The following is a 14424-nucleotide window of genomic DNA, read 5'->3' as shown; positions in this document are numbered from 1 at the left end:
AAATCACAGCTATCATTAAGTCAAATATTTAGAATTTCTATCCCTTGCTGGTCAAACTTTGCTTGCCACAAGGTATTTTTAGCAGATATTACTACTACCAAAGCCTAACATAATCCCACCAAGCCATTGTGCATGCAAAGTCTGGTAACACAGAGGGTTTAAAGCTAAATTGTTCATATTTCACTCAAGCACAGTGATTTTCTAAGGAGGTTTAGCAAATCCCTTTTCTCCCATGATCAGGCCATCTGACATTTGTTCCCTCAACCTCTTTCCTGCCAATACCCATCACTCCAACACGGATGAAAAGCAAAAAAAACCGTTTGCAGGAACAGAGCCCAAACTTCCCAGCCTCAACAAGGAGCTCGCAGCGTGGCCAGCAGACAGTCCCAGAGCAGGTCATCTGATTAAATGAAGCTGTGCTAATCTAGCAGATACCACAAATCCTATTAGCAACATGCACAGCAGCTTGGACATTTTCACAATGACAAAGGAATTATCCACAACTCACTGTTAGTTACAGTGAGCTGACGTCACGCTGGCTTCGAAAAGCTGAGGGTTCTTTTTGTTTTTAGGAGCAGAGATGGATTTCTTGTTTCTCTTTTGTTCAGTGGGAAAGGCAGTGAGATCAGAATTGCTTGTGGAACATATTTGAGGTGTTTTCTCTCTCATTTATATAAACTAAAACTGAAGAAAAAAATTCAAGGTTCCCTTGGATCCAGAGGAATAAAGCCTGCTGCTTGCCTTTTGATAAACAGGTACACATCCAGTAATTGAAAGCATCAGATTTAACTCAACAAATACTTGTCCAATTAGCAATGTTCCTCCCAGACATTCAAGTTAAAGTCTGGAAGGTAATGAAGATTTTACTGCTCCAAGAGCAATAATAATAATAACAATTACACAGAATATAAACTCTGAAACTTTTAGGCTGTGTTTAAATAATACTGACACATTGAAAAGAACATTCTGACAAGAGCCACTTTGCTCAAAAGAAATTTGGCCTTCTTTTGTCAAACATGGTGGAGAAGTAATTTTTCATTCATGAGAGAATGACTATTCTCATCATTTTATTTATTACAGTTCCCTGCCCCACTGAGATGAAACAGTTATATCTGTGGTCTCCCTCTGCTTTGCCAGTTCCCTCTCTGACAGAAGGCAGGCACTGACATCTATTATTTAGCAGGTTTCCTGGCCATTTTAAAATCCTTCCTGTTGACACAAGAAAACACATGCTAAAGGAGAAAACAGGTACTTTAGGCTTGCACAGATTAAGAGTCAAAAATCTGAATTAACCACTTTTTAAAAATAGTTTCTCAAGACTAGGGGAAAAAAAATAATCTTTTTTCTCTACTTACATTTTCTCTCACTACAGTAGAAAGCCAACTTCTGCTGTCAAACATGTAAATTCTGGGGAAAAAAAAAGACACCAAAATCACAATTAATGCAATTATCATAAAAGAGCACCAATTTCTCAACAAATCTAACAGAAATTAAACTACTGTCAAAGTGCAAACTCTTTGTTAGCTAACTTGACCAGCTGTCCTGCCTTCATCAAGGAAATGAGCACAGTTTTATTAACTGTAACACAACCAAAAGATGGATTCATGTCAAGCTCAATTTGACCTTTTCCCAAAAAATTCTTGCAATCCTGAGATCAGTCTCCCGCCCCAGTGATAGAGAAGTCCATGCTGTTAGAGAATTTAGGATTAGAAGAAAATACAGTCTCACTCACACAATTTTCACTGTACTACAAAGCTTTCCCCGCTCCCAATCAGCATTTTTTTACACGTTGGAATTATCTCTGCTCAGTCCCGTCCCTGAGCTACATTTGCCTTCTAAGCACAGTTAAATATCATGATATCTATTTTATCAGAAGTTACATAAACCTCCTACTAACGAGCTGAAGTGAGAGCACACCGCTCTTCTAGAAAAGTTACAACTTTAAATCACTAATGGTATCAGAAAGGTACAAAAATAATTGACACGTTCAGTAACTCACACGCTCGCTGCCCGGACTGCACTGGTTTAACAAACTGGCCTTGCAGCAAGGGGGAAAATGTAACAAATTTTGGAAGAGTTTTTCCCCTGGGCAGCACAAAGCATTATTTTAGTTCACCCCAAGAGGTGAAACACTGACAACCACTTCTACAGCCCAAACACGTGGATGTGGCTCTGTCACACACCAGGACAAGAGCTGGGGGTGATGCCAGGGGACCCCTCAGCGTTCACAGCCGCTGCGACAGGACAGGGGAGATCGTTCTGAGCACGAAGCAAGAAGGCACTGAAGCAAAAGGACCTTAAATCAGAAAGCCAGCCTAAAACTCTGCACACTTTCACCTGAAAGCTCACACAAAAGGCATGTTTCTGATTTTTACAGTTCACTACTAGCTGGAGAATTTACAAACCACTTCAGTGTCTGGTATGGAGGTTAAGCTACTTAGGATATGGATCATCCTCAGCCAAGCTCATTTATAGATAAACATTTTAATACTGTGATTATGAAACCATCACAGTGTAAGCAGTTTTGTTTGTTACTGCCAGAAAAACACACTTGGAGACACAAAACAGTAACTCACACTCAGAGGCGAAACTCCGACCCTCCAGACACAAAAACATGACATGATCATTCCAAGTTCTGAAAACAGAGCAACTCCAGTCAACTTCCAGAAGTCCTGACAAGAAAAAAATTGCTCCCTCTACAGAGATAATGGAATCTAATGAAATTCTGAAAGCATTACCTGAAATGTAAACAAGTAAATTTAGGCTGGCACACTAACAGCACACAGAATACACAATAGCAAAGGCCAAAACACACACCATTACTGTCCTGTGCTGCACCCTCATTACTGCAGGAGAGGTGTTGCAGATTTCATATGACTTCTGCAAAATAAAGAAAAACAAAAAACAAAACAACAACAAAAAAAGCCACTTTAACCAGCCTGAAAGAAGACGAAGGAAGCATAACAGCAAACTTTTCCACAAAAGTTGGGTTTATTTTTCAAAGGGTTAAGTTTCCACTTGAGGATGCTGAAAGCGCCCTGCAACGCTCGCAGAATGCAGTCCTGGCAACGGAGATATTTTCAATTCTACCTTAAAGATGGAGCTCATTTAAGGACAAAAGTAGACTAGCTACTCATGAAAAAAAGATCTGCATTGCCACAAGCTTCCATTTTTAGCTAAAATGTAGCCTGGTAAAAGCAACATGAAAATTAGAGGCCAGTTCATTCCTTGCACCGCAGCACTGGCTCAGCAAAGAGTTCTTGTAAGGAGCTCCACACGCTGCCCTGAGAGCCCTGCTGAGCCCAGAGCTGCCAGCCCTTGACACCAAAAACTGGGGTTTCAAAGACAGCAGAGAACAAAAAGTTCCACAGAACACTCAGAGCATGGTTCAAGTGGTTAAACCATCACACCAAAGCAGCTGGAGGCGAGCCAGCCCCACACAGGCTTGGTGCTCCCAGTGTCCCCACATGCTCACAGCCTCCTGCTCCAAGTGAAGAACCAGCCCAGCCATTTGGGCTAAAAAAGAGTAAAGTAATTCCACAAGTCAAGAGCTTCATCATTTCTGGGTAAAGCTTCCCTCACTAACTGCTGCCAGCCCAATAGCCTTTTTTCTTTAGAGATACTGAAGCAGTAACTCGGAGCTGATCACCCAGCCTAAAAATTTATCTCAATTTTTCCAGCACATTCCAGGTACAAGTCTACATATGAAGCAGATTTCTGCAAAAGACACCACAGCTTTTTGCGTGAGGCTGGGGAAAGCACCGAAAAAAAAAAAAAAAATCAAGAAAAAGGACTTGGAAGAGTATGGAAAGCATATTGAAATATTTTAACATAATAGGAAATCTGACCAACCCTCCAAAATGAAGCAACTTCCTAAGCAGATTAAACACGTTCACTGTACCCTCTCCAAAGCCATTCACCACATAAACACGTTTTCCTCTTGACCTATGGATTCCATGAGACTTAAAACCCAAACATTCTGGATGTTAGTTCCAACTTTCTCAAGACTGCTTTACACACACGTTGACTAGATGCCAAGGCTAATATCTGAATCGCTGCAAAGGCGTTCTGCTATTTAAAACACACCAGCAATTCATGCACAGTGTTGTGGGCCAGGCATCAGAGAAGATACTGAGGATCTGGCTCAAACCCTGGGGTGAGCTTTGCCCAGGACTCCCAGCAGGTGTCCCTGCTGTAAGAACATGGAGAAGCTGGGAGACGTGTTCAGTGGGGGATGTAATCAAGGTCTACACAGGTATTTGAGTGGCTTCATCAACACAGCTTAACATGGATCTCAACCAACACCAGTAAAAACTGATTTTCATGACCATTACAGCACGTGAATCTTAAAAATGTCTTGCATAACACATCCTCCTGCAAGAGTGGCACATAGGATTGTTCTATTCAAGGCACTCAAGCAAAAATAACTTCACTGGAGGTGAAGAAAAAAAACCAAAAAACCCTCAAACCATCCCAAAGCCTACTAGCAGATCTCAGTATTACTATTCAGATAAAGCAGCAATCTCAAGCGAGGTTATTCCGCTGCTCTGCACCCCTGTGAAGAGCCCCCCTGAGCCAGCAGGGATGGCTGGATGGAGCCAGGCAGTTCCTAATTTAGCCTGCAGATGCTCTTGCTCAGGTACCCAAGATCGTCACCACTGTAATATATCACCTACGAGGCAGAGATAATGGCTGTGAAAGCAGCAATTGCAAGTTAGTTTATTAAAATCATTTCTTACAGTCTACATAGCTGATTATTATCACAGAACAGTAGCTAGATGCCCAAGAGATTACACCACCTTGCCAAATCACTGCCAGCATCATGAAATTCCAATGTGCCACCAGGCAACAGTAATTAAGTCTCAAATTTAAGCTTTCAAGATTGTTCTGTATACAAAAAACTCCCAAACAAACCCCATCCTCAGTTTAATGACTTGGTCCTAACTATCAGCATTAAGTGCTGGACCAGACAGCTGGAAGCTCAAAGGACGTTTTGGGATCTGCATGTTTCCCTCCAAGAGTTAATTCCAGCTCTGACTTTCCCTGGGGAGTGCAGAGCTGGAGTCCAGAAAGCCAAGTCTCTGCAGTCCCCTCCTCCAAAGGCAGCTTTGAAGTACAACCTAGAGAAGTATAAAATAATAATTACAAATTCATAAATCTAAATACGCTGGAGCAAAAAGGATACAACTCCTCCTTTATTTGAAGTCTCCTTTTCTGGGAACCATCTGCCACGTCTGTAATTTCCAAGCACACAAACTCTGAAAAGCAAGCAGTACCTTCCTAACAGGTTTGCCAAAAGAGCTCACCCTGCTAGGGACAACAGGAGATTGTACAACTCCTTCGAAAACTTCCTGAAAGCACTTGTGTCGTGCAAGGCCAGCACAGCTGAATGTTTCTGTGGGAGGTATTGGCTGCTTCTTGTGCTGAAGAATTGCCAAGTTCCCAGCTGAAGCAGTCGCTGTGCTCAGTAGACATTTTTCCATATATTAGTGGGAAGTACACACAAAACAAGCATCAGGTCGATCAGTGTTAATGCTCATCTTGCAGCAGCCACATTGGCTGGCTGGAGAGCTCACAAATTTCCATTTTCAATACAGTGTGTGAGTAAAATGATAATTATACAAGCTAAAAATAGCTGCAACTCAACAACCTGATTTCATCAGTGCTTCCACTATTACCTATAGCTCAATATGGAATGACGGGTTCCACTTCTAGAATCACTGATGTTGCATTTCAGAGCTTTTGTGTGTTTTGTTTCAAGTAAAAGAACTCTAGAAACACTTTCCTCCTGAAGAAAATTGTGCACTTTTTCTACTCAGCTCGATGGATCTACAAGACCACATCAGGAATATAAAAAATTCTCCTCGCTGCACAGAACACAGGAAAATTGTTGGCTAAAGAATAAAGGTCAGTTCAGGGGTCCTTGCAAAGTTCTGGCCACGTTCCTTCATCCTGTATAACCTCATTCACACAAACCAGCACATACAACAGGAAAAACCAGGCAGAACAGAGCTACATGGAACAGGCTCCAATCAGGCAACGTGGCCTTCCACCAAACTGCCTTCAGTGAGGCACTGAGGCAATTCACAAGGGCCTCACGGCTCCAATCTGGCACTTCAGAATCCAAACCCCCCCAAAAATAACAAAAAACCCAGAACAAACCCATCCACCATAAATAGCTGCTACTATTCAGAAGGGGAAAAAAAAAAAAAAAAGGAAAGAAAAGGAAAAAAATAAAATTAAGCTTTTATTTCAGAAAATTAAGGGAAGAAACAAAATATGAACAAATCTAGAAACCTTGAAAGACCTTGCAAAACCCAAATTCAGCAAGGCACTTTCACATTCAAAGTCCCAAATTGGAACCACCGTCTCAGAGGAACAGCGCATTTTTGTCTCCTCCAAAACTGCTACAGAATATGAATAATTCACCATAAAAGTTAAAACTTCAACGTTCAAATCCCTCAATATGCCAGAGGTTGTTACCACACAGTAACACAACACAACACCTACTGAAAGCCACCAAAAAGCTAATCACGCATAATCCATCAGCTCTTGCTTGCACGCCTCGATTTTCCAAGGACTCATCCCTCCCTCTGTTTAACAAGTACTTGAAAATCAACCTTTTGGAATAGTTTACCACTTTCTCAAAATAGCAGCCTAACAAGCAGACAACAATGCCAGGATCATGGCAGGACACATGACTGCAATCAACAGCTCTGATGTGAAGTGGCCCGTGTCTCCTTCTGCCACCGCCGCTGCACAAACTCCAGCTGCCTTCATGGGAGACACAAGCCCACGTTGCCAAAATACTCACATTTCCTGATGCTAATCCCATGGCCTACATTTAAAAAAAGAATCATACTGATGTAATATTTAAGCGTAAAAATCTGGACTGTAACAGGTCACTTCGTTAATCCTTTCTAAATGCATCTGGGAGCCATGTGCATTATTTAAAAAAAAAAAATCATTTTAATATTCTAGGTGCAGCAGAGAATTTCTGTAAAATCTAAAAGAACTGATAGTACAAGTTTAACAGATGCCTAAAGCCAAATGCTTAAAATAACACTTTTAAAATAGAAGGGTCTTAAGAGATCTTTGAAGTAGTTCACGAATATTAATAATTCTTGGTACTTTCATGACCCAAACCCAAACATTTCCTAAGTACATCTCTTCTGTCTTCCTCCCAAAGAAATTCCCATTTAAGAGCATTTTTACACTTCCTGATAAGAAGCAGGCATGGAAAGTTAACTTATTTTAAGAACAAAAATTACTGGTATTTAGGATAAGTTTTCAACAAACTTCTATTTAATAAATCACAATAAGCCAATATTGCAAGTTTTATTCAAATTTCTCTATGCAGTTAGTTCTTCTGAAGAGCAGCACATTTACAGATAGCCTCATCAATTTCACCCAACTAGTCAGTGATGTTTTTGACTTCTTTCCTCATCTCACAATTTTAAAAGAATATAAGTAAAAACTTAGAATCTGCTTATGCCTAAATTTCTAGCTATATTTATCAAAAAAAGTCACTGAAAAGTGTCACTTCCTAAGTATCCCCTTATCCAAACCCAAGCAATTTTACTGTCACATGCTACCAGACATCTCCCTTCAGACTGACAAACAAAACACAGGCAGCACTGAAAGAGAATATATTACTATTAATTAACCAACAGAGAAATGACTAAGCATTTATTACTAGATGCTTCTATCTGCAGAGCCTTACAGTAACTGAACAGTTGTTTCTGACTTTCTGATTTCAACTGTCATTCTTCATTGCTGCCTTCAACTCTTGTATCATGAACCTCCACTTTTTACTGATATTTTCACTTCATTTGCAAATCCACCAGAATCTGTGTTTACCTAAGCAGGGCAGAGCACAAGCACCACAGGAATATTGCAGTCTTGCTTTAATAATTAATAATCAAAGTAAGACTGCAATATTCCTATGATATTACCAAGTAATGCCACGGCATCAGGAGATGATCTTCTGATAAAATGTGTGGTCTCTCACATCTATCAGCTGAATCTAGAAGTTTGGGGTAGTTCAGAATCCAAGCCATACAGAGAACATTTTCTCCTGGGAGCCAGAAATGGAAGCACACAGCTGCAGGAGAAGTTCACAGTGTCCCAGTGTGACAGAATCATTACAGAGCAAATGGAAACACTTTACACACCTAAATGCATAGACTTGTTTCTTTTTAATGGAAGTCAATCTTAAAACCATGTTTATTCAGGTATCAAAACAAGTTTTTAATCCACACTTTAAGAACATGCTTATAGTAAATTGCAATCCTATTAAGAAACGTAATTCTTGAGAATTCCCGTTAAGCATCCAAATATTGTCTTTTAAAAGTCACTTCTGGGTAAGCCAATTTTCAAGTAGTCTTCAGTTCATTTTCTGTGATTTAAAAATGCTCAGAAGTCCTCACAAAGACTGATGGATTTCTCTATCATGATGTTCTGCTCAAGCTCTCCCCAAATATTTCCCAGTAGGTGCTGAGAAGAGCCCGGAGTGTGACTGGATCACACTGCACTGAATTCCCAGACAAATAAATGAGTGGGGAGATGCAAAACCTGGCAGAGGCACCTCCTGTTACCAAAATCCTGAAGATTACAATGAAATCCATCAAGTGGATCAGCTGCCCTGTCAGGGATTAAAGTGTAAGAGAACAAGTAGGTTCCAAAAGCCTGGATGGGATTTCTCTCGGCTCTGCTCGCCAACACATCTGTCTTGGAATGATCTTCACCTTGTTAAAAATCACGTGCTGGTTCAGATGTTACCATCACAGTGACATCAGCAGGTACATTAAGATCTTCACTACAATATTTATTACATTAGAGGAGGAAATGGGTTATGTGATCACTTATTTACAACACAGAAAAAAACCCAGAAGCAAAAACAGCGGAATAGACAAGAAAAATACGAACGCAAAAAATAAATCAGTAAGACTCTGTGCCTGCATAAGCGCAGAAAATCAGCAGAAATCCCCGTTATTGTATTTTGTATTTCCATAAATTTTAGCTCCGCTGTTTTATCAACAGGAGCTGAATCATCCATTTTGTCCTACATATGCCAGCTAATAAAGAGTCAACTGAGTCAAAGGAGAATCAACTGCTTCCTGTCTACACCCTTTTAAAAAATACAACCACCTTCCAGAAAGCTACACTTAGCAACCCTACTTTTTACATCCTTAAAGTCAAACCATTAAAAACCAAAGATGAAGAGCCAATCAAATTGGTGTACCTCCACTCTTGATCTAAGGGAGACATTTACAGACCTAAAATGTTTATGGCCAACTTTGCTTCTGAAAAGCATTTCCCTGCTCTGAGCGCAGGCACAGGCTGAGGAGCTCACGTGCTGCCATGTCTCACTGCACCAAGGCCCTCAGAACACTAATGAGAAACACTAATGAGAAACACATTGTGTTTCCAGGAGCAGCAAGATAGTCCATACTCTATCAAATCTCAATTGTGCTTCTCCACACGGATCAAGAGTTCCACCCTAAATGCCTTTTGCTGTCAGGATCAAATCCTGAGAGAGCTCTTCAGAAACCAGGGATTCTTCTTCCTGCACTGCCTTAGAAAGACTCCGAGAAAACAAGCAAGCTTTTACTGTATTAAGCTTTTATAAACCAAAAATAATAGTAAGAAGAATCCAGCAGAAGCAACAAAAGTTGCTGCCATCTTCGAGGCAGGCCGGACTGAGTTGATAACTACCTTCTCACCACAGCTGCTGTCACATCTGCCCCAACAAAAATAGGGGAGTTAAGACATTGGAACAAACCATCTGCTCCTTTGTGCCTCTGCTACAGAGACTGTACAAAGCCTCAGAGATCAGCTAGAAGCAAAATATTCATTCTTTACAACCGTGTAAAAGATCTTTATCCAAGCCCCAGCTAAAAACCAGAACACATTTAATTCACTGAAATAAGAATTTAGTGTTCAAACGGCACAGTGATCTTCAGTAGGAGATTAACAGAGCACTGTTAGGATAAGTTTAGCTATACCATGAAAAACAGCTGCTTTCCAGCAGCTGTCTGAAGATAAGCATTTCAGGGGACCTTAAAAATCAACAAAATATATTATAATGCATATAGCAGATAAAAGATACTCAGCAGAGATTAAAACATGGTATTTCTCTAGTATTTTCACCCAAAAGAGACTAAGCAATAATTTGTTCTCTAGCCCCCAAATCAACATGCCCCATCTTTAATCAGTGTGCAAGCAGCTCCACTGGTTTTGATAGCAATGATTTATGCCCTGAGTAGCTCATTGATTTCTCCCAATTGCTGTATTTTGATACGTACTGTTTGTACAAAATAAGGTACAGAAGAACAAGAAAAGCAAGGCTGAGCCTGAAAAGTCGAGTAACACGAGAGACCTTGAATCCATTAGACTGAGAAGTGGTGTTTGGGAACACACAAGGCAACAATGCTCAGTGCTGATAGGAGAGCACAGCCCAGGGCCAGTATCACAGCAGAAAGCACAAAGGTAGAGCAGGAAATACTCGCTTTCACCCTTGGACATTCCTCTTCCAAGGAATGGAAGGATCTGCTTTAACTCTCTGAAAATCCCTGGCATTAATCTTTAAGTGTAAGTTGTGTTCCTACAGATGGTATCTATCCTGTTAGGTGATCAAAATACAGAGTAAAAGACGATGAATAGAAAAAAAAAGTAACACCAGGGAATTTATTGAGAAAGACGCAACTGAAAACATCAGAAGACAATCCCACCTATTTTATGGAAAAAAGCACCTGCAAAGTGGTGCCAAAGCAGCAGCCAGGTGCGTTGGTTGAGCCCTGGAGCTGCTGAGGTTCTGCCCTGAGCCTGAGCACAGCCCCTCCGGATGAGCACCAGCACCGCGTGCTGTTTGGAGCTGCTGAGTGCTCCCACCCCTCAATGCTGTGCCCAGAGCTTCCAGCCCCAGAAGTTCTGCAGAAGCTCCCCCACCCTGCAGCAGCAGTCAGCCACTCAGTGGGACAAACCAGAGCACTTCCTGAAATGCTGAACTTCAGTACTTCCTGAAACGCTGGAACTTCATCTACTGTCCATGCTTAGAAGATGAAAGGAAGAATTTAAGTCAAACCAAGCAATTTGACATCTCTGTCCAAAGTGTTTATGATATTTGAGTCTCCACGCACAGAAACCCACTTCCCCCACTTTCTCTGCTTCTTTGTAAAGGTTTAAACGTGTTAAATGGTTCCTGTTCACTCCTATTTCCTGTGAGTACTACACAGCATTTTCAGCAAGGAACTTGCACAGTGAGTTTTCAGGCACTGGCCAGATAATATCTGACAGCTGCAGTGAAATGCAGGCCTTGGTAACCTGCAGCACAATTAAACTGCCGTGAGCATCAAGCAGCCCATTCCTGATCTTTGTACAGACACCACCTTTGTTACACAGACAGCAGCCTATCTTCAGAGTCCTGCCACTTCACAGAGAACGTGCAACAGCAATATCAAACATATGTTCCAACAAAGGCAGCTCCTTAATTAGTACAGTATCAGCTTATTCCAAGCACCAAAGATTTCAGCAGACTATCACATCTACTTCAATTTTTCTAGACAAACAGAGAAAATTACAACACCAACCTCCCAACACATTTGTTAGGCTATCTGAAAAACAACAAAACCTCCCAGGGTTTTGGGAACCAAAATGATAAAATGCGAGAGGACCATAAACAGATTTCTCCTCAGCATCTTGAGGCAAGCATAGGCCTGCTCTGTTTAGCTCTGTTATGTCATTTACTGGAAACAAGAAGTAATAAGTTTTGTTTTATGCAGTTATAACTCTTTTAAAAAATATTTTAGATCCTGAAACCTAAGTTTACTTTTTTATTTTGAGATTCAAGCACTGTTATGTTCAACACATACCTTGAACCCCTTGGTGTTAACCAAGATGTATCAGCTCAAATATTATTTAAATAAAATTAAACATGACAGAGCTTCACACATATGACTAAACCAGACTTTCTGCACTGGGTTTCACCACAAATATCTTACTAGAAAACATCAGTACCGCACGCATTTCAAACTAAGAAGTAAGTTCAGGGACTTCCAATCAGTGCTGTCGACAGAATGAACATTTCTGCCCGGCCTTTCAAATGTTACTACTGAAAATAACAAAGCATTGACTTTTAAGATCTATGCACCAACAAAAAAAGGCACATTTATACCATCTTCTGTATGGTTTTAGCCTTGGAGTGGAGCCTTGACCCACCTCCTACCCCTCATTTGTTTTGATAAATCCCTCAAATACCTACAAAACTCCCAACAGTCGGACTGAATACAAAGTGTTTTGTGTGATTTAAGAGATTAAATTTCTCCAGTTCCAAAAGAAAAGCCACATTTCCCACAGATTACAGAAGGGCAGCAACACCCCAAGCTTGCAAGGCACATCTGGACAGGACATGTGATCTCCAACAACATCTGCAAGCTCAACATCCTGCCCAGTCACCCTCAGGAAATCTGGGCAAATATCCCACGTTAGCACAGATGTGCCAGTGAGAAAGCCCTTACAGTAAGGAACTCTGTATTAACGTGCATTTCTGTATCCATGGAAGTTAAACTCCAATTCTGAGGCGCACAATTAAAGATCTCCTTGTCAGATCAGTGCTGGAAAATTTCAACGTTTCACAAAAATAAAACAAAACCCACTCAGCTTGTCAAATAACTTCATGGTTTTGCAAGTAATTTTAGATAACCTCTATTTATTGACAGATTTTAGTAAATCCTGAAATGGCAGGATAAACACCAAGCAAATGAGTGTGCCTGAGAAGACTTTTAAAATGGTTCCCTACATCTAACCCAAGCAGAAATGCAGTAAGAAAATCGAGATGCACAGAATGAACAGCTCACCTGTAACAGTTCAGCAGAAACTCTTTTTCTTTAAGAAAGAAAATAACTGGCATCAGCTGCTGTAATTAAGGTTACTGTAACAGGAGACAAAACAAGGCACAGAAGAGAAGGCATCCCTTTCCTGTCAGTGAAGGCCAACACCCACAGCTGCCTGTCTCAAAGTCATACAGAAAGCCTTGAAATTTCTTATTTATTCCCTCATCCCCAACACAGTTTGATTCTGTAATGAGCATGAGTCAAATCAGCACTGATATCTGAACTGATAAAATATTCCCCAAACCTACTTTCATACACAGCATGCAGGAGTTTGGATGGAGCTCTGAGTTTCCAGAGAGAAGTATTTTGGTTTTACTTCCCCCCCTCTTTGCTGGGGGAATAAAAGAACGACCTTAAAAGAGTGACAAAAATCTATACATAGCTTTGAATATAGGACCACGTTACATAAAGCTACAATAAATTATCTAATCTATCTAATTACAGATAATTAATATTTTCTTTATTTGGGGAGTGCTGGCAGGCATTACTGCAGTTTTCAAGAAGACATCAAAAATATTCTCATCTGAAAAAAAACATGATAAGCATAACTGGCACGAAATGTAGGCAAACCTTCAGATCAAGGTAGGAACACGCAAAAAAATATTTAACTGTACACAATTTAATTAGTTCTTGTAACATCTAGAAGGCATTTCTCTTCTAAACAGAGAACTTTTAGAAACTGCAGTGATTTGACAAGCTGATATTCTACCTTCTCATATTAATATACTTATTTTTGATGAAGCAGTTTCAGGCAAACTACTTAAAGAAATGAATTACATTTCCCATTAAAATGGCAAGCAGATTTTTAATCACCCTCTTTCCCTTCACTGTATTAAATGCTACTAATTTTTCCCTTGTCAAGTTCTAAATACAAGTTATGAAAATAACTCCAGGATTTAGCCTATCTTTACCACCTTCAATTACAGAGCTACCTTATAGCTCGTCTCCTTTAAGCTCCCTCAGATCACCTTCCTCAGGTCTTCAGCCTCATTTTCACTTATCCATTATTAGGATTCCAAAATAGACACAGCACAGGAAGATCAAATTTTAACCCTTCAGTCCCATCAAACGCAGAAATAACTGCAGGTCGTCCCTTCATGACAAAAATGCCTTGTTTTCAACAATTAATGTAATTCCATGGAATTACCATGGAATATCTGACAGAGGGAATGTATTTATTAATCCAAAGCCAGGTCTTCAAAATGTCTGCAACACTCTCCAAAGGATTCCAATTTTAAACCTGCTGGAGTTACTTCACTGGATAGTAACAAGACTTAAATCCAGCAATATCTTCAACATTTGCTTTTGAACTGCTTCCTCAAGCTCTTATTCACCAAATATCAATAACCAGGTCAATGTGTAACACCTGGACACATCCTTACTTTCTGCCACTTTAGGCCAGCGCTGAAAATCCTGGAGAAAATTTAGAACTTATTATTTCTATGGCTCCTTACAAATTACACCTCTATAACGTCCCCAAAAAAGTATTTTTTTTTTTGGGCTAACACATAAAAAATTTCCCATGTAGGCA

General features: G+C 40.3%; 1 protein-coding gene across 21 annotated transcripts in view; it reads right to left on the bottom strand.

The window, feature by feature from the left end:
* GNB1 (G protein subunit beta 1) overlaps positions 1 to 14424 on the bottom strand; it is a 41120-nt gene that overhangs the window by 14810 nt on the left and 11886 nt on the right. For 14 of the 21 annotated variants that reach the window (XM_040084592.1, XM_040084598.2, XM_040084602.2 and 11 more), the window contains one exon: positions 1356 to 1407. The exons of 6 other annotated variants lie outside the window; for them this stretch is intronic. The gene's annotated coding sequence lies outside the window, so the exon portion shown is untranslated. Of the gene's footprint in view, positions 1 to 1355; positions 1408 to 2817; positions 2876 to 14424 lie in introns of those variants that run through there. One more of the 21 variants, XM_040084597.1, reaches the window with a different exon arrangement.

The sequence above is a fragment of the Hirundo rustica genome, chromosome 22, assembly GCF_015227805.2.
Source record: "Hirundo rustica isolate bHirRus1 chromosome 22, bHirRus1.pri.v3, whole genome shotgun sequence".
In the NCBI taxonomy this organism is placed as follows: Eukaryota; Metazoa; Chordata; class Aves; order Passeriformes; family Hirundinidae; genus Hirundo; species Hirundo rustica.
The sequence above is the reverse complement of the archived record's forward strand: the minus strand, read 5'-3'. Positions and strand labels throughout refer to the sequence as shown.